This window comes from Falco rusticolus, chromosome W (assembly GCF_015220075.1).
Source record: "Falco rusticolus isolate bFalRus1 chromosome W, bFalRus1.pri, whole genome shotgun sequence".
NCBI lineage: Eukaryota > Metazoa > Chordata > Aves > Falconiformes > Falconidae > Falco > Falco rusticolus.
The window spans coordinates 25,077,648-25,096,251 of NC_051209.1; the positions used below are offsets into that span (position 1 = coordinate 25,077,648).

At 41.9% G+C, this 18,604-nt stretch overlaps 1 protein-coding gene across 10 annotated transcripts in view; it reads right to left on the minus strand.

Moving 5' to 3' along the window:
• Positions 1-18,604, minus strand: part of LOC119140746 (erbin-like) — a 119,742-nt gene that overhangs the window by 88,282 nt on the left and 12,856 nt on the right. For 7 of the 10 annotated variants that reach the window (XR_005101694.1, XM_037372289.1, XM_037372288.1 and 4 more), the window contains exon 2: positions 10,303-10,398. The exons of the other annotated variants lie outside the window; for them this stretch is intronic. The gene's annotated coding sequence lies outside the window, so the exon portion shown is untranslated. The remainder of the gene's footprint in view (positions 1-10,302; positions 10,399-18,604) is intronic. 10 annotated transcript variants of the gene reach the window in all.

Genomic DNA, 18,604 nt, shown 5'->3' on the forward strand with positions numbered 1-18,604 from the left:
TTCTCTCTTTATTATAACTGTTATTATTATTATTTTGGTTTTATTTCTCTCAATTATTAAACTGTTCTTATCTCAACCCTCATGTTTTACTTTCCTTTCCAATTCTCCTCCCCACCCCCCTGAGTGAGGAGGGAGGGAGGGGCTTTGTGGCAGTTACCAGCAGGGGTTAAACCACAACAGGTTAGCATGGCAAGGTTGGGGGGGGACGGGGACACAGCTACAGGGGTGGCTTCTGGAAGCCTGGTAGAAGCTTCCCCCATGTCCAATGGAGCCAATGCCAGCTGGCTCCAAGATGGACCTACTGCTGGCCAAGGCTGAGCCAATCAGTGACGGTGGTACCACCTCTGGGATAGCGTATTTAAGAAGGGGGAAAAAACTGCTGTGCAACAGCAATTGCAGTTGGAGAGAAGAGTGATAATATGTGAGATCAACAACTCTGCAGACACCAAGGTCAGTGAAGGAGGGGCAGGAAGTGCTCCAGGTGCCGGAGCAGAGATTCCCCTGCAGCCAGTGGTGAAGACCATGGTGAGGCAGGCTGTCCCCTCTGGATTTGGCATCCAGCCAAGGTCAACCCACCATACCCCACAAACGTTTTCATATGAAAGTTGCAACATTTGTACTATCTTTTCATAATGGTTCCTAACTTAATTCTCTTAGGGCACCTGTATTTCCAAGCACATAATTTCTACAATACTGTTAAGCATTTTAGACAGTATTTTTGCTATTAAAATATTTCCCCTCTCAGAAGTCAAGCATTTTGTGTGGACATTTGCAAATATTTGTGAGCATGTTCTACCTACATTCTTGAATCAGAGCAAGAGATGGAGAGAGGAGGGTGAAAAACACATTTGTTCAATGGTCCTAACTAGAACCAAGACTATATTAATATCAATCTTATCCTACTGGAGATACTACTCCAGTCTAAGATCAAAATATACTGTGATCTATATAAAGATTTTTGCAATGCTTCAATTAAGTATACACTTACTAAAAAAACTCAACATCATTCTGGTTATATTGTTCATATAATTCTTTATGAGGAGCTATGTGCTTCTGCCATTAAATTAGGGGATTAAAAAGAAGTTTAAATAAAAAAACCTTCAGTCTCAGCATTCCCCAAAAACATACCACTAGCAACTAAACTTTTGTAGATGTAACAAGCATACAAAACCAAAACAATACATGCTTTCAACTGCAAAAAAAATTCCCAATCATATTAACCTTTTGCTGGATAGAATAAAAGCATTTAAGTTAGCTTACCCAGGGTAGAAGTATTTGTTTCAAATTGCTTTTATGTTTTGCACAGAGCTACCTGAATAGATTACCATAAAATGGGAGTTTACTGCCTTGAATACATTATGTAGCATTCAAAATAAGAGTAATGCAGAAAACTATACCAAAAGCAATGGAAGCCAGACTGCCTATATGCAACTGCTTACAAAGAACTATATGAACATGTCAAAGCTACAGATACACAGACCATGTTCTGTGACCCGAGTGTGACAGACCCATCCCACTGCAGCAAATAACCCTAGTGCTTCTTGCCAGAAAACAGCCACAACTCTTACACATCTTCCCTACAAGCTATTGTAATACAAATTCAGCAATTAAAACTTTGTCATTCTTGTATGTGAGGCTGAGAGAAGATATTAGTACACTGTAGAGTAACTGAAACAGTAAGTGCACTCAAAATATTTCTTTCCCTTTATCTCCTTCAACAGATCTGGACAGTCACCTACCCAAATCACTCCACCACTGCCAATTCACACCATAGGAGTCTCAATTTGTTTCTGAACTTGGACCACAGAATCCACCAATCAGGACACAAAACTGAGTTTATATAATCATCCACATGGACTTGTGAAAAAAAATTAAGAAGTGTTTTCAAGATGATGGGTATAAGAGTCCTTGTGAAGTGTATTGGGTCTGGCTGCGGTGGAGTTAATTTTCCCCACAGCAGCCCTCACAGTGCTGTGCTTTGTATTGGTAGCCAGAAAGGTGGTGATAACACACCAGTGTTTTGGCTACTGCTGAGCAGTGCTCCCACAGCATCAAGGCTGTCCCTCCAACCTTTCCCCCTCACCAGTAGGCTGGGGGTGGCAAAACCTTGGGAGGAGACATAGCCAGGACAACTGACCCAAACTGACCAAAGGGATATTCCACACCATACCATATCTGCTCAACAATGAAAGCTAGAAAAAAGGATACCCACATAGCCTGCTGATGGGAAGTAGAAAATAACATCTTTTATTTTCCCTTGCTTCTGCATGACTTTTGCTATTGCTTTATTAAACTGCCTTTATCTTGACCCATGAGGGTTTTTTCATCTTATTCCCCCCCACCCCCATCCTGCTGAGGAGGGGAGTGACAGAGCAGATGGGTAGGCACATGGCATCCAGACAAGGTCAACCCACCATACCAAAACAGTTTCACATCTACACATTAATTTTGTTTTAATTAGAATTAAACATAGGAGATACAGAAGTGGTAATGTAACCTTATCACAGCAACCACCACTCTACAATTATTCATTTTTGTCCTCTGCCAAATCTCAAAGTAATACAGAGAAAGCAGTGTGCCAAAACACAAAAAAGGTATATCATATCATCCTTCTATTGATATTGAAAATAATATAGCAAGAAACCTAAAACTCTGTCACAAGACCTAAAACTGTCACAAGCAGGAATTACATAGGCAATGGGAACCATCAATATACAAGCAGGAACCCCAAAGTCCAAGGAGGGAGCTGTTAGTGATAGAAAGTTTAGAAATAACTAGATTAATAGAATATGAAAAATTTAGAATAATTAAAACTCTCATTGTATGTACAAAGAGGAACTTCACAATACGACTCTGCAAATTAGGCCCGGTCCTGGGGCCCTTTGTACTGATAAGGTGGACCTGGGATGCTCTGTGTGCTGATAAGAAGACACTGGTATGTGAACATCTGTGCCTTGAGATAGGAAAACTGGATCTGTCCTGTTTTATGGTTTGGAAGAAACTTGAGACACGACTGAGTCTGCGCAAAGAGTGAAGGTGAAAAGTTCAGAGTGAGGGAGACTACTAAGCCTTCATCCTCAAAGACCCCCAGGACCCCCACCAGGAGACAGTGTGCAAGCGCAAATGGGAGGAAACTTATGTTAATGACTTCTTGGTAGACTGATTATCCTAACCCAACCTATTATCTGGCATCTATTGAATATGTATGAATGTATACTTTAAATCACACGTGTGTGGATAACTGGCTAGCTGAAAAAGGTCACATAGACATAGTCCAGCTGGCTGGACAAAAATACACATCGCTCTCAGCTTATCTGAAGTAAAGCAAAATACACTGTCTTTGGCTGTCCTTGTTACACAATAACAGGAAGATCGCGGTGGGAAAAGAATGTTGCAGGTGGGAACAGATAACTACAGAAGAGAAACTAGGGGCGGGCTTGGTGTTTAGGCAACTAACCAATAATGAGCTTAACTTTTGTAATATGTATGAGCTAATTATAAGAAGGCATAAAAGGTGACTGTAAGAGACAATAAACGAAGTCTGCTGATCACTCATATTGAGCGACTGTGTCTTCCCTCCGTCGCGACAAATGGCGCCCGAACAGGGACCCTAGAGAGGGCTGAACCTGCGAGCCACGGTTCGACGGAGATTCGGGTACCGGTCCTGAAAGCAGCGCAGGAGGCGGAAGGGCACAGTCCCCGCGCCCGGGAGCACCTACAGAGGGTCCCGCCGGCCACGCGTCCCCGAAGTCTCGCAAAGGCTGCAACAGCGCTGACGAAGGTATGGAGAGACAAGCGACGTACGATTCGCTCATATGCTTTTTAGAAAAGCGGAGCGTTCGGGACATAGATTGTAACAAGGCATTACCCGGGTTATTAGCGTATGGGATAGCATCCGGGACCCCCGCGGCAGCGGCGAGCGGCGGCGCGGCCCGGCAGGCCCCTTCCCGGCCGCGGTTTCTCTCCGAGGCTGCACCCCCCCCCCCTCCACCCCCCCCCCCGCTCCGATCGGCGCCATGGCGATGCAAGCGGCCAAGCGAGCTGACATCTGGCTGCCCCCAGAGGTCAATCGGACCCTTTATATTCGGAACCTGCCGTATAAAATCACAGCGGAGGAAATGTAGGATATTTTTGGGAAATACGGACCTATTCGACAAATCAGAGTTGGAAACACTCCTGAAACAAGAGGAACAGCTTAAGCTTCTGAAGGAAAAATACGGAATTGAGTGCAAACCCACCAAAAAAAGTGCTTCAGATGTCCCCTACAAGAAATGGGTTTCTGCCTTGAACTAGCAAACATCTCTGTGCTTAAAGAGAAGCCTTTTTGCCTTGATGGAGATAATTTATTCTGTATTCTGTATTTATGATGTATTCTGAATGTGGAAATTGGTTGGGACTAGGAGGCTGGCTTAAAGGCATTTTGCAAACGGGATTATTATTTTTGATCGTTATTGTAATAATAGTTTCTTGATCAAAACCAGCCAACACTATTTGTAAGCATTAGGCATATGTGGAAGAGAATGCCTTTATTTGAATCAGCAGTTAAGGTGTAGTTTAATCTGAGGCTGTGGTTTTATCTGCTTCTGGTGAATTTTTGAAGTGATGAAATCAGAGATACAAGGTATACTAAGAGTTATGAGGTAATAAGGTAATAATCTAAGTAAGGGTGCTGTCTTTTATATCTACAAGTGCAATATGCTTTTATGTAGCAGAGAGAAACTTTGACAATAATGTTGCTTGAGCGAGATGTGCATGTGACAACTTGGGAAAAGGGATATCACAACTGGAGTGCAACAGTGTTTCTACGTCTGGCAGAGTGAAATCTTTCAAGACCTGAGTTTAGACAGTCTAAAATAAATTGTTAGTATTCAGAAAACCCATCTTAGGCCTCTTTTGCTTACATAGTGTTATGGAAGTCAACTGCTATTGTAGAGAATTAATGATTTTTTAATACATATTAACGAATACTACTATTTTAACTTGAGGCAGTTGAGTGAGAAATACTCACGTGTAGCATTTGAGGGAATGTCAGCATAAATCGCACTTACAGTAAGACTGCATTTTTAATTACTGTACTCGTTAAGATTCGATGATGCCATAAAGCTAAGGCCTTTTATCACAGATTGGTTCTGAACTAAAAGGTGTGTGCACATGTAGATATGCACATTTGTGTTATTTTCCTTAATTGGCTACAAAATAATATAATTAGGTTGGGGACTAGATCTTGGGAATTTGTCTATTATACTTCTGTTTGTTAAGGAACGTGCATAACACACAGCACCCATGTAGGCTTGGCTTGTGGCATAGTTGTCAAATTTAGCATAGACATTCAGACAGATAAGCAACGTACTCTTCTTGTGTGTATCACCTACAAGCCATCATGGCTTAGTGTGTAAATCTGTATGTAACTATTGAAAAATCCCCTTATGAATGTATATAGCTTAGAACTAATTTTTTCCCTTTGTTAATTCTTTGATATCAATGAGGTATTCTTCAGAAAATGTATGGACTGGTTGGTTGCATAAGGGCAGTTGTTATTTGGACAGAAAATTGTTAATGGTCAGGGATTTTCCACTAAAATATTTGCAAATATTCCTAGTCAAACATCAGTTTGGTTTCTTTTTCGGGTTTGAGCTTGCATTAGTCCATGTTCAGAACTTTAAAATTACCTTTGAATTTTTTAAACTTTTTATATCACTGGAACAGAAAGAGCATCTAAATTAAAGCTTCAAGCTAACTTTATTTTTCAAGTATTTCAGGAATTATACTTCTGAACTGAGATTTTATAAGTTGGCTGTGTATTTTCCTGTGTTAACACGCTGTTATTGAAAATGGTCGACCAAGCCTATGTCGCCCAAAATAAAAACAGGGGAATTGTGGATAACTGGCTAGCTGAAAAAGGTCACATAGACATAGTCCAGCTGGCTGGACAAAAATGCACATCGCTCTCAGCTTATCTGAAGTAAAGCAAAATACACTGTCTTTGGCTGTCCTTGTTACACAATAACAGGAAGATCGCGGTGGGAAAAGAATGTTGCAGGTGGGAACAGATAACTACAGAAGAGAAACTAGGGGCGGGCTTGGTGTTTAGGCAACTAACCAATAATGAGCTTAACTTTTGTAATATGTATGAGCTAATTATAAGAAGGCATAAAAGGTGACTGTAAGAGACAATAAACGAAGTCTGCTGATCACTCATATTGAGCGACTGTGTCTTCCCTCCGTCGCAACACACGTGCACAAAGATATCGGGGCAGCAGGTGCTTTTGGAATTATCCACCCTGATACCTGCGGGTGAATTAAACATACCTGCTTTATAAGCTATCCTGAGTTATAGAGTTTAATTCCGCACATCATTAGCACTGATGCAGATGAGCTCAAAGATAGGGAGCCTTCTGACAAAAACGTGTTAACAGTGAAAAGAAACAAATTGTTGCAGAGATAAGACTCAAGGATACTAGAAATATGAGTAAAAGAAGGGTAAAGGTAATTGTGGTAGTGGGAGATCGTGACCTCCTACTCAAATGTCTGCCCGCATCTGCCCCCCCCCCCTTCCCCCCCCCAGGAGGTGGATTCCCTGCTTGGGAGCATGTGTAGTGAATTAAAAAGGAGCTGTACCTGTAAATCGAAGCAGGAAAGAAACTGACCAATAATTAGTTTGGGGGCACAGACTTTGGGCAGAACTAACCAACTGAACTGTATAAATGTGCACTGTGAGTTGAACTAGATGTGCAAGTTAGGAGGAGCAATCCCCCTTGCACCCAGTGCTGCCATAAACATACCTGTTTCATAACCTTCTATGGGTTGTGAAGTTTATTTCTGCAAGTCACTATGCCAGCTAAGAACAAAACATACGCATTGTTAGCAAGCTCGAGTCCAAAACAGCTCCCTTTCTGTTACTGGTATAAATGGAGTTTTAATGTAGTTATCAGGTTAACAAAATGTACCTAAATCAATAAACAGTTATGTGCAGGACCTCAACTAGATGACTTGCTCTTAAAGCACTGCTGTTCTGGTGAGTCTGAAGCACATTCTCTGAAAGATAATCTGTGCTGCCTGCACCATCACAAATACTCCCACAACCCTCGTAGGGAAATACAACTCTTAGCAAAAGATGAGGCTTTAAAAAAGCTGCAATTATTTTAATTGGACCTTCCAGCTGCCTTTCATTTAGCTTAACATGAGGTTTTATTGAAAGTCTGCAATCTTTCCATTGTAGCCCTATGTTTGGGTTAATACCTAGGTTATAGTAATAGCTTCATTGTGCTAGTCTGGTTACTTTGTATAAATAATGCATGCCTTACTAACGACTATGCCCTTGAAGAACTAGAAGACTGATAAGAAGGGAACATCTCACCCCATAAGTTGCCAACAGCCCATTAATTGCAACAAAGACAAGTAGTCAGCAGAATGAGACAGAAACTAGGGGAAAGGGAAAGGCAGCAGGGGGAGATCACAACCTCCAACTCAATTAAAGATGGAAAGACTTGCCCCCCAACCCCTGCAAGGAGCATGTGTACTAATCTACATGGCAAGCAAGGCTAATTTGAATATAACTAACCAATGAGTGTGAATTTAGGTGGGCTTTGCTAATCCTTTAACAAGACAAATAATACACTGTAGTTTGTGTGGTGTGCTAGCTTTGTGGATTTACCACCTAGCACCCATCTCTGTGAAGACATGAAATAAATATCTTGGCTCTGCATGTAGAATTGGTTTATTGCACACCAGGTACCGGACCGTGCTTGTGGGACCAACAGCAGCCATTGGCAAGAGCAGAGACAGTTGCTTACAAGTAGTCGGATCTATTTCTGAGAAGGTTAGTCTGCCTGGTGAGCTTTTGTGGAATATTGCCAGAGTGTATGTCGAGGATACAAAATTTTATTATGTAGTCCTGGCTAGTAGGCTGGAATAATGCAGTAAGTCTAAGATGTATATAGAAGATAACCATAGCCTCATCTTGACAACATTTGTTGGGGCCAGTTCACATAAGGTGCCAAAATACAGAAGATGCACACCACCACCACCACCCTCCAAAAAAAGAAAAAAGTGTCTAATAAGTCTAGGTAGGTTGATAACTAGAATCTTTCTTTCAAGAATCTGGTTCCTGAGGAACGTTTTATTTAGCATTCTTTTTTCAGAAAGGATTCACCATACAGACACAAAACTGAGTTTTGTGATTCCTAAAACTTCTAAGACAAAGAACAGCAAGAGAATCACCATTAAAATAACTGTTTCTGCCACTTCCAGAACACACTGTGACATTTAGCAAACTCTAAAATCTCCATACGAGTAGGATTGTTTAACAGATCTCAGCTACCTTTTTCCAAAGCACTGCTGGTATCAGCTTCCTACAGTGCCATGACCAGCACAGCTAGAAACTGAAGGATGCCAGGGTTGATGACTATACTGCTACTTTTCTGGCTTGCTTGGGAATAAAAAAAAAAATTGGGTTGCTGTCCCTTATGGTGGTGGATCTGGAACTTTCCCTCAAGTTTTCCTACTGCTTTCCCACCTACAGTCAAATTTTTTTATGACAAAAATATTAACGTAAGTATTGTATTAAATCAAGTTTATATCTGGCTAGCAACTCCCTTCATACACACCCCATTTAGGAACTGCTGCTCTATAACGTAATGACTGAAACAGCTTTCTTGGCTCTTAAGAGGAGAAGAATACCTTCCTTTTCCCTTGTCTTGCAGTCTTCCACAGTAGGTTAAACTTTCTGTTCAATTTCAGATTTAAGTGGCATCTTTACAGATAGGCAGTGGACTGCTGAACATGCTGAGTCCTCCAGATAACATGTCCAAGTTTGTAGCTACCTCTAGCAAGTCTCAAATTTAGTAGTACCTTCCATTAGTGCTTCAATCACTGACCTTTCCACTATATCCCAGGTAACTAGAAAAAGAATGTAGTAACCGTAGGGTTATATGAACAATTGCACACATTACATGAAAGATGATTATCCAAAGGACTGTAAAAGGGGTCTGGAACATTCCTCTGTCCTCCATTCTTTCCTCCTACTGACAAATAAGATGTTAAACAAGTTCAAAAGAAAGACATCAATTTAACTCCACTGGCAATTGCAATATATTTCCCGTGACCATTAACCATCTTCTTGTTACTAAATCAAAAATTTAAGATTTTTCTCTTTGATAAAAAATTAACTACCCAGGCATAAATGCTACAAGTGCTCAGTGTTGAGCTAGACCCCAAAAGTTAAGGGTTGGGGAGAATGAGTAGGAAAATAAGCATTTTACACAGCTTTAGAAGAAAGATCTTTTGCTCTGACACTTCTTCCTCTATTTTAAGTTTTTCCCATACCAAACTTAATTTCTAAGTCAAACTAACACTACAGCTTACTCCTAGCTTTTTCATTATCACATACTATTTTTTTTTTAATTAAAAAATATACTCTGCCTAATTAACACCAAGAACCAATTCCAACTCAAACCCCTGATGGGCAGGCCACTGTATGAAAAAACACCCATATTACATTTGAGTTATAAACTAATTTCAGAACAGCTATGAACAACCAGGACTTCTCAGAACTAATTTGCACTACTGAATGCACAAAATCATCCCTTAAAGACAATATCTGAAAAAGGACAAGTATTTTTGTGGCTGCAAAGCCAAGTATGAAAACAATCAACTTGGATTTTACTCCACCTACCGCACTTATGAAAATCATGCTGCATTTGAAAAGAAGTTATGAATTAAAAAAAAGAAGAAAATGTTTTCATTGTACTCTGTTTCTAGTCCTCTGTTACTGTTGTTCCTTTTTTCAACAGCTCCACAACATTAAAGATCAGGGTCTGCCTAGCTATATAAAGTTTTGTTTAGCTATTGCAAAAAAGAGTTAGTACTGCTATCAAACACTTCAGACTTTAAAAGAACATATCCTATAGCCCATGCTTAAATCACAGTAATATTATATTATAATCCAAGTGACAGAAACACTGAAAATAGACTCCAGTTTAAGTCTCTGACTCCTCCCCAAAAGAGACAAGACTATCTACAACATAAAAAAAAATTATCTACTTCACATTTTAAGGAAAAAAAAAAACACCAGAAAGATAGATAACTAAAAAAAAAACAAACAAACAAACAAAAAAAAAAAAAACCAGAAAAAGTGAATGCAGTTCATATTCCAATCAAAAAAACCCTTGGAGTAGGAGGAAGGCATGTCCTGGCTTCAGCTAGGATAGAGTTAATTTTCTTCTCAGTAGCTGGCAGAGTGCTGTGTTCTGGATTTAGTATGTGAATAATGTTGATAGCAACAACTGAAACAGTAGTGCTTACCCTCAGTCAAGGAGTTTTCAAGTTTCCCATGCTCTACCAATGAGCAGGTATAGAGGATGGAGACAGTGGATTGTTTGATAACCTGCAGCTGTGATCCTGCAGCAAAAAAGTAAACAACTTTGAGGGAGTGTGAGAAGAAACACAGAGGAAACAGAAACAAAGGAGGAATGTGATCTCACCTCTAGAAGACAAGGAGACAGAGCGAACAGCAGAGAGTAGCCTATAGCGAACAGCATCTGGGCATGTGGACAATAGTTTGACCAATAACAAAGCTTTTAGCAGCACGTGTACAGAGTATAAACTTCTAAAAGATGTAATTAACTAACAATAAACATCTTTGCTTCACCATCCTTGCAAAGTCTGTGCCTCAATCGCCACAAATGGTGACCCCGATGTGCTGGTCAATAAGCTGTGGGCCATAAAAGCAGTTGGTGGCGACACCCAGCTGGAGCTGTTCGGTCCAGACCTCGTCACCTCTACAGGTGAGCAGCTGGGGACGTTATGGGTTCACATATGTCAAGTGAAGAAAAATCGATATGCAGTATGATAATGAAAATACTGGAGAGGAGAGGGGTGAAGTATGACAAAGCAGCTATGAAACTTTTGCTTGCCTGGCTGCACAAGCAGGGACACGCTGCAGATGCCACAACAGCATTTCGCACTCAGCTTTGGGAAGAAGCAGGAAAGATGCTTTTTGATGCAGCATCAAAGGCAGATTCTACGGCAACCTCTTCTTTGACAATGTGGGACTTAAGTGGGAGGCTCACGGAGCCCCAAACTGATGGTGTAGCTCGACTAAACTAGAATCTGCAAAATCTTTGTGGACCCATCACCTACAAAAAAAGGTAAGCAGTCGGGAACGATGGGAGGGGAGTTATCCCAAGATGAACAGCGCAACCTGGACGTATTGCGACAGCTGCTTGCAGCTCAGCAACAAGCTGTGACAGGTCCACAGCTAGTGACTCTGTTAGAATGGATCTGTAACAAAGTACCAGACTTTCCACCTGATGACAATTTGCAAATTCCTGCCCAGCAAGCGGCAGACAATTGTATGATACTGCCACAGAGGGGGACTCTATGGCGGGAATGCATTTAGCAACTTGGTGGCAAATTCTGGCTACTCTTCGCCAAGTGTCGACTAATTCTACTAACAGTGCTAAACCAGAGTGGCAGCCTCTGCAATACGAGGCTGTTAAAGAGTTAAGCAAAGCAATGCAGGAAGGGGGGAATTCATAGTACATTTGCTATGTCCCTTCTTGAAGGGATGGCAGAGCCTTATACACTCACACTGCATGATTGGATGTTATTACTTTGTATGGTACTAACTCTGATACAGTATATGATGTGGTTATCTGATTTTTGTGAGCTATGTGTAGTGGCCTTGATTGAAAACCTTAATCAGGGAATTGCTGCTAACTATGAGCAGTCAGCTGGGGAAAATAATTGTGCCGATTCCGTGACTCGGACAAGGTATCCCAGGGACAAATATTTGCAATATTTGCAAATGAAGGAGATGGCTATTAAGGCAGTCCGGATACCACACTGGAGTCTGGGCGAGCCTCTAGTGAGTCATTTCACCACAGTCTTGCAGGGTCCTAGAGAGTCACATACTAACTTTATTGATCGGCTTCAGAATATTTTGCAACAACAAGTGGAGCATGAGGAAGCTCAGGGGTTGCTTTTAAAACAACTAGCTATGATAATGCTAATAAAGATTGCAAGTGGGCATTGCAGCTCTTTTGCAATCGCAACCTCAACATGTGTTAAATATTTATAACACAGAACTCACAGCAGACTGTAACTCTCAGGCTGAGTTCTGGAATGCAGCATAACACATTTTTGCTTCTCTCATCTCTTCTGTAAGAATAGTACACGCCCTTAACTTGCTTAGTAAATTAGGCTGCTAGCTTGCTAAACAAAGTAATACTACAAATGCTACTTTTTTCAAGCTTATTAAGAGATATCAATTCTTACCGTCATATGTTGCTACAGAACTGAGTTGCTATTTATTTTTATTGTTAGCACAGGGACATGGGTGTGAAGACTTTGATGGGATGTATTGCATGAATCTGAGTGGCCACTCTGAATCAATCCACAAAAGCATACAAAACTTAAAAGCCTTAAACAAAGATCTGCAGCAAAGCCAGGGGTGGGATACCTTTGGTCTCTTCTCACGGCTGGGAAACTTTGGGCTATGGCTCAAAAGTATTACAGGATTTATTATAATTATCTTCAACCACCTTATTGATGTTTGCCTTGTCTCCCATGCCTTTTTTCCTGTATTCAGCATTTAGTTGATTGTAACATAAATCAGGTCACGGTCACCCAGCTACACACCACCTTTGCCTCATCACAATTCACAGGCAAAGAAGAGGAGGATAGAGAATGTCTGAAGATAGATGTATGAGAAGAGGATGAAGAATGTCTGATCAGACAGGAGATGAGAGAACAGCTGGGTATTGTGAAGAAAAGGAATATAAACATGGTTATCTAGTGTTTAATAGGTGCCTGCATGCTTGTAGTGATATATAGCTATGTAACTGCATGAATGGTTTCTGCCCTGAGCCTGGTGGTACATACAGCTGGAATTTGTATCCAGGCTCAGAGATATAAATATGAGCTTCTCTGTACAATAAGGTGTCTCTGGTTACTTCACAAAAAAAAACCCAAACAAAAAATGAGAAACAAACCCAACCAAAACCCAACCAAGTCACAAAGCAACCAGAACATTTTGAGAAACTTTTATAGTTAACTTCTGCATTTAATTCCAGTAACAATCTAAATGTGTCCATTCAGCGGTTTGTTTAGTTCTAAGTTTTCATTGTATGCTTTCAGGTTCTCTGAAAAGCAGCAATAACAGTTGAACAATTATTTAAAGTAAAACTTTGTTCTACACAATTTCCACTTCCATGATTCAGAACAGAGGCACAGTGGAACATTCGTCCAAGTGCAAGATTTCAAGAGCTTTTAAGTAGGTTTTATCTTTTTCTTTTGGGATAGGAAATGTTTTGTAACAGCTTATATACAGAATATACAAGTCAAAAAGTTTCTCATGCTCATTTATTTGATTAACAGTTTCTGTTAAGATATTTTCATAACATTTCCATACCTTATTGCATGTTCTTATAAGTAATCATAAACCTATGTGTTGACCCCTCTGTATGAAATATGCTGATAACAGAAGTTTTACATTTTATGAACTGTAGAGGAATGAAGGCGGTGGGTTGATTAGCATTGATAATATGCAGCTGTGGCCTTGCCTCAGAGGCAGTGGGTTGATTGACATGGATGGATGTGCAGCTGTAGCTCATTCCTGCTAAGTAGTTCAATAGCCCTGAGGATTGTGTGAGAAGGGGTTGGATGGAGGAGCAGCAGCAGTGTGGTCTGACCTCTGGAGGAAGGAGAAACAGCACAGACAGTAGAATCTGACTGACAGTAAAAGCCTTGCTGCAGCACAAACTAGTAGGCTGCAACAATGAACCTGATTGAAATGTACAAATGTACACATAAAATAAGGCTAAAATTGGTAATTAAGTGATAGGAAAAAAAGGAATGAACAGTCCATAACTTAAAAACAATTTTTTGTAATTGAAAAACAAAAAGGGGGAATTATAGAGGACAGACAGCGGGTTGTTTGACATTGATAATGTGCAGCTCTCATCCTGCAGCAAAAAAGTAAATAATGTTGAGGAGTGCAAGAAGAAACAGAGGGAACAGAAACAAAGGAAGAATGTGATCTCACCTCTAGAAGATAAGGAAACAGTGTGAACAGCAGAGTAGCCTATAGCGAACAGCGGCTGGGCGCGTGGACAGTAGAGTTTGACCAATAATAAAACTTTTAGCAGTGCATGTACAGAGTATGAACTTATAAAAGCTGTAACTAACAAACAATAAACATCTCTGCTTCACCATCCTTGCAAAGTCTGCCTCAATCGCCACAAGCAGGTGCACAAGAAGCCAGGAGAGAGCAGAGCTAGGACAGCTGACCCGATCTAGCCAAAGGGATATTCCATACCACAGAAAGTCATGCTCAGTACATAAACTCAGGGAAGTTGGCCAGGGCCTGCCAATAGGTGCTCAAGGACTGGCTGAGTGGTGAGCAATTGTATTGAGTATCACTTGTTTTTCCCCCTTGGAAATGAGGAGAGAGAGGATTTTCCCCGTTACAATTACTGTTGTTATTATTTTTATTATTTGTACCTTATTTTAATTATTAAGCTTATCTCAACCCATGAGTTTTACCTTTTTCCCATTCTCTTCCCCATCCCACTGGGGGGTGGGCAGTGAGCAAGCAGCTGCGTGATACTTAGTTGCAGGCTGGGGTTAAACCACAAGTGTCCTTTCTGACCCTCAACACAGGGCACAAAGGGTTGAGATAACAGATCTGACCAGAGCGTCTTAAAACAAATTTGTTCTAAGCATTTACTATATTATTTTAGTAGTCACTGTCACAATGTTATTTGCTACATGTGATCTCAGGGTTGCGTTATGGAACGCTTGCAGTATATATTCCCTATTACACTGTTTATCATCCTTGTGTTGTACTTACTGGCTTATAGTACTTATACTTAATAGACTTGCTGGTCGAGAAACTAATCTGGTATGTGTACTCAGCACTGTCATCACCTCTGCACTTTGGGAGCCATTTAGTGGGAACTATTAATAATTACACCTTTTGCCTTTTCTCCTCAGAGAGTCAACCTATAGGGGAGACACCTTCCTTCTCCAGGCTAATCACAGAAGCATTTACGAATTTTGAAACTTTTGAATATCCTTAGTATGTTGAGACAAACCTATTGCTGGCCCTGGTCCTATTGCTAAGAATGCTGAATGTAGTTCAGATCTTGTTTAGGATTAAGCAACTATGTGCAGCTATTCCAACCCCCACAATGGGTGATGCAACTGAACCTGAGGACCAACCTGCGCCAGTATCAGTTGCCCCTATACTCAAGAAGAAACGGACACAAAACCCAGCTCCTTTAGCAAAGGAAGACGAAGCAGGGTCATCACAAGAACCAGAGGAAGAGGCAGAACAAGAGGCAACCACTCAATCCCTATCCCTGAATGAGCTGCAGGATATGCAAAATTATTTCAGCTGTCACCCAGGTGAGCACATTGTCACCTGGTTGCTCCAACGCTAGGATAATTGGGCTAGTAGCCTGGAATCAGAGGGAAGCCAAGCAGCTGGGATCACTTTCTAGGGAAGGGGGCATTGACAGGGCAATTGGAAGAGGGACACAAGTCCTCACCTCTAGAGGTGACTCCTGTCAAGTGTGAAGGAAAGGTAATATCCTCCTTGAGGGGATACATGTCACCCAGGCAAGTGGGCCACCATGGAGAGAGGTATCCAGTACCCGAGGGAATTAGCCATGAAAGAGATTATTATGACCAGGATGATCCACAGTTACCCACAGATCCTGATGAAGTACAATGCACATGACCCATGTGGTGGAAATTTGTACAGAGCGCATCATTGTCACATGCCAACTTGTTGGCAGTAGTGAGCTGGAGAGACAAAGCACCACCAACAGTGGATGAAGTGGTTCTCCAACTCCAGGAATATGAAGACAAACTCTCTCTTTCCCTCACCTTGGCTGTGGAGAAACTGGTCCAGTGACTCGATAAAGATAGATCCTACTCCCCACCTGCATAGACCCACAGCTCAGCTATTAACAGTAAGCACTCTTCTACTCAAGAGGGAGGATTATAGGGGTACACACCACAGGGTACCCTGTGGGTTTACCTGCAGGACCACGGAAAGGACACGAGGAGGCGGGATGGAAAACTTACCTCAGCCCTGGAGGCAGTTACATAAATTGCAAGGAAAAAAACAAATCACAAATAGCGGTTCTTCCAGGAAGGTTGCTGCTCCAGTCTCCCAGAGCGGAGGGGCTGATCTTACTCTCAAGTCTATGAAAAGGAATAATAATCCATTTTTGCAAGATATAACTGGGCAGGGCTGCTCTGCGCTACAGCAACTCTCTGCCCTGTTAGAGAATCCTATGACCAGGACTAGAAGAGCCCTGCCTCCAGCCAGGTAGAGGACAGGGACAACTGGGTTTACTGAACTGCGTGGATCCAACAGCCTGGCACATCAGACCCACAGGAGTGCAAGGCTCTAGTAGACACTGGTGCACAGTGTACTCTAATGCCATCAAGCTATACAAGGGCAGAACACATTAGTATTTCTGGAGTGACAGGGGGATCCCAACAGCTAACTATCTCGGGAGAAAGTATTTCAAGGACCCGAAAGGGTACCAGTGGGCTTTTAGCATAGCTGCCTTAGAGATGGAGGAAATTAAGCAGCTGTCTACCTTGCCTGGTCTCTCAAAGACCCTTCTGTTGTGAGGTTGCTGAAGGTCAAAGAACAACAGGTGATGATCACTACCACAGCAGTGCACCAGCAGCAATATCACACCAACCATGACTCCCCAATTCCCATCCATAAGCTGATTCTTTGACTGGAGAGCCAAGGAATGATCAGCAGGACCCACTCACCCTTTAATACCCCCATATGGCCAGTGCAAAAGTCTAATGGAGAATGGAGACTAACAGTGGACTATCATGGCCTGAATGAAGTCCTCACACCACTGAGTGCTGCCATACCAGACATGCTAGAACTTCAATATGAAATGGTATCAAAAGGCAGCCAAGGGATATGCCACTACTGATATTGCAAATGCATTATTCCCAATCCCTTTGGCTGCGGAGTGCAGGCCACAGTTTGCCTTTACTTAGAGGGGCTTCCGGTACATTTGGAATTGACTACCCCAGGGGTGGAAACACAGCCCTACCATCTATCAAGGACTGATCCAGGCTGCAGCTCCAGAACACATGCAATACATTGATGACATCATAGTGTGGGACAACACAGCAGAAGTTTCTGAGAAAGAGGAGAAAATAGTCAAAAACCTTCTGAAAGCTTGTTTTGCCATAAACCAAAGTAAAGTCAAAGGACCTGCACAGGAGATCCAGTCTTCAGGAACAAAATGGCAAGATAGAGCTCATGAGATCCCAGCGGATGTGATCAACAAAATACTAGTTGGTGGAAACATTACTGTTAAGAAACAAACTCAGGCTTTCTTAGGCTTTGTAGGTTTTTGGAGAATGCACATTCCAAATTACAGTCTGATTATAAGCCCTCTTTATCACGTGACCCTAATGAAGAATGATTTTAAATGGGGCCCTGAGCAATGACAAGCCTTTGACCAAATTAAACAGGAGACAGTTCAAACAGTAGCCCTTGGGCCCATTTGGACTGGGCAAGATGTAAAGAACGTGCTCTACACCACAGCCAGGGAGAATGGCTCTACCTGGAACCCATGGCAGAAAGCACCAGGGGAGATTTGAGGTTGATCCTTGGGCTTTTGTAGTCAGGGATAGAGAAGATCTGAGGCCCACTATACTCCAATTGAAAAAGAGATATTGGCAGCTTATGAAGGGGTTTGAGCTACTTCGGAAGTGATCAGTACTGAAGCAAAGCTCCTTCTGGCACCCTGGTTACCAAGTGCTGGGCTGGATGTTTAAAGGGAGGGCTTCCTCTACACATCACAGAAGTGATACTACACCAAGTGGGCTGCATCGAGCTCATTATGTGATCAAATAGGAAATCCCAGTTGTCCAGGAATCTTGGAAGCGACCATGGACTGGTCAGAAGGCAAAGGTTTCTGAATGTCACCAAAGGCTGAGATAACAGATCATGCAACAACAATGGTGGAAGCAACCACCAGATGGTTGGAAACATACCCTGTGCCCCATGCCACTACCTGGAACACTATCATGGGCCTTGAAAGACAAGTCTTATGGCAACATAACACCCCAGAAAGAATCGAGTCAGACAACAGAACTCATTTCCAAAACAACCTCATAGACACTTGGGCCAAAGAGCATGACACTGACTGAGTATATCACATTCCCCATCATGCACCAGCCTCTGGGACTATCTAATGATTCAATAGACTGTTAAAGACTACATTGAAAGCAATGGGTGGTGGAACTTTGAAACACTGGGATACACATTTAGCAAAGGCCACCTGGTTAGTCAACACGGGAGGATCTGCCAACCAAGCTGGCCCTGCCCAATCAAAGCTTTTATGTACTGTAGAAGGGGATAAAGTTCCTGTAGTGCATCTTAAAAATATGCTTGGGAAAACAGTCTGGGTCATTCCTACTCCAGGCAAAGGCAAACCCATTTATGGGATTGCTTTTGCTCAAGGATCTGGGTGCACTTGGCGGGTAATGTGGGAAGATAGGGAAGTTCGATGTGTGCCTCAAGGGTTCTGGGTGAGAATAGCCAATGAAC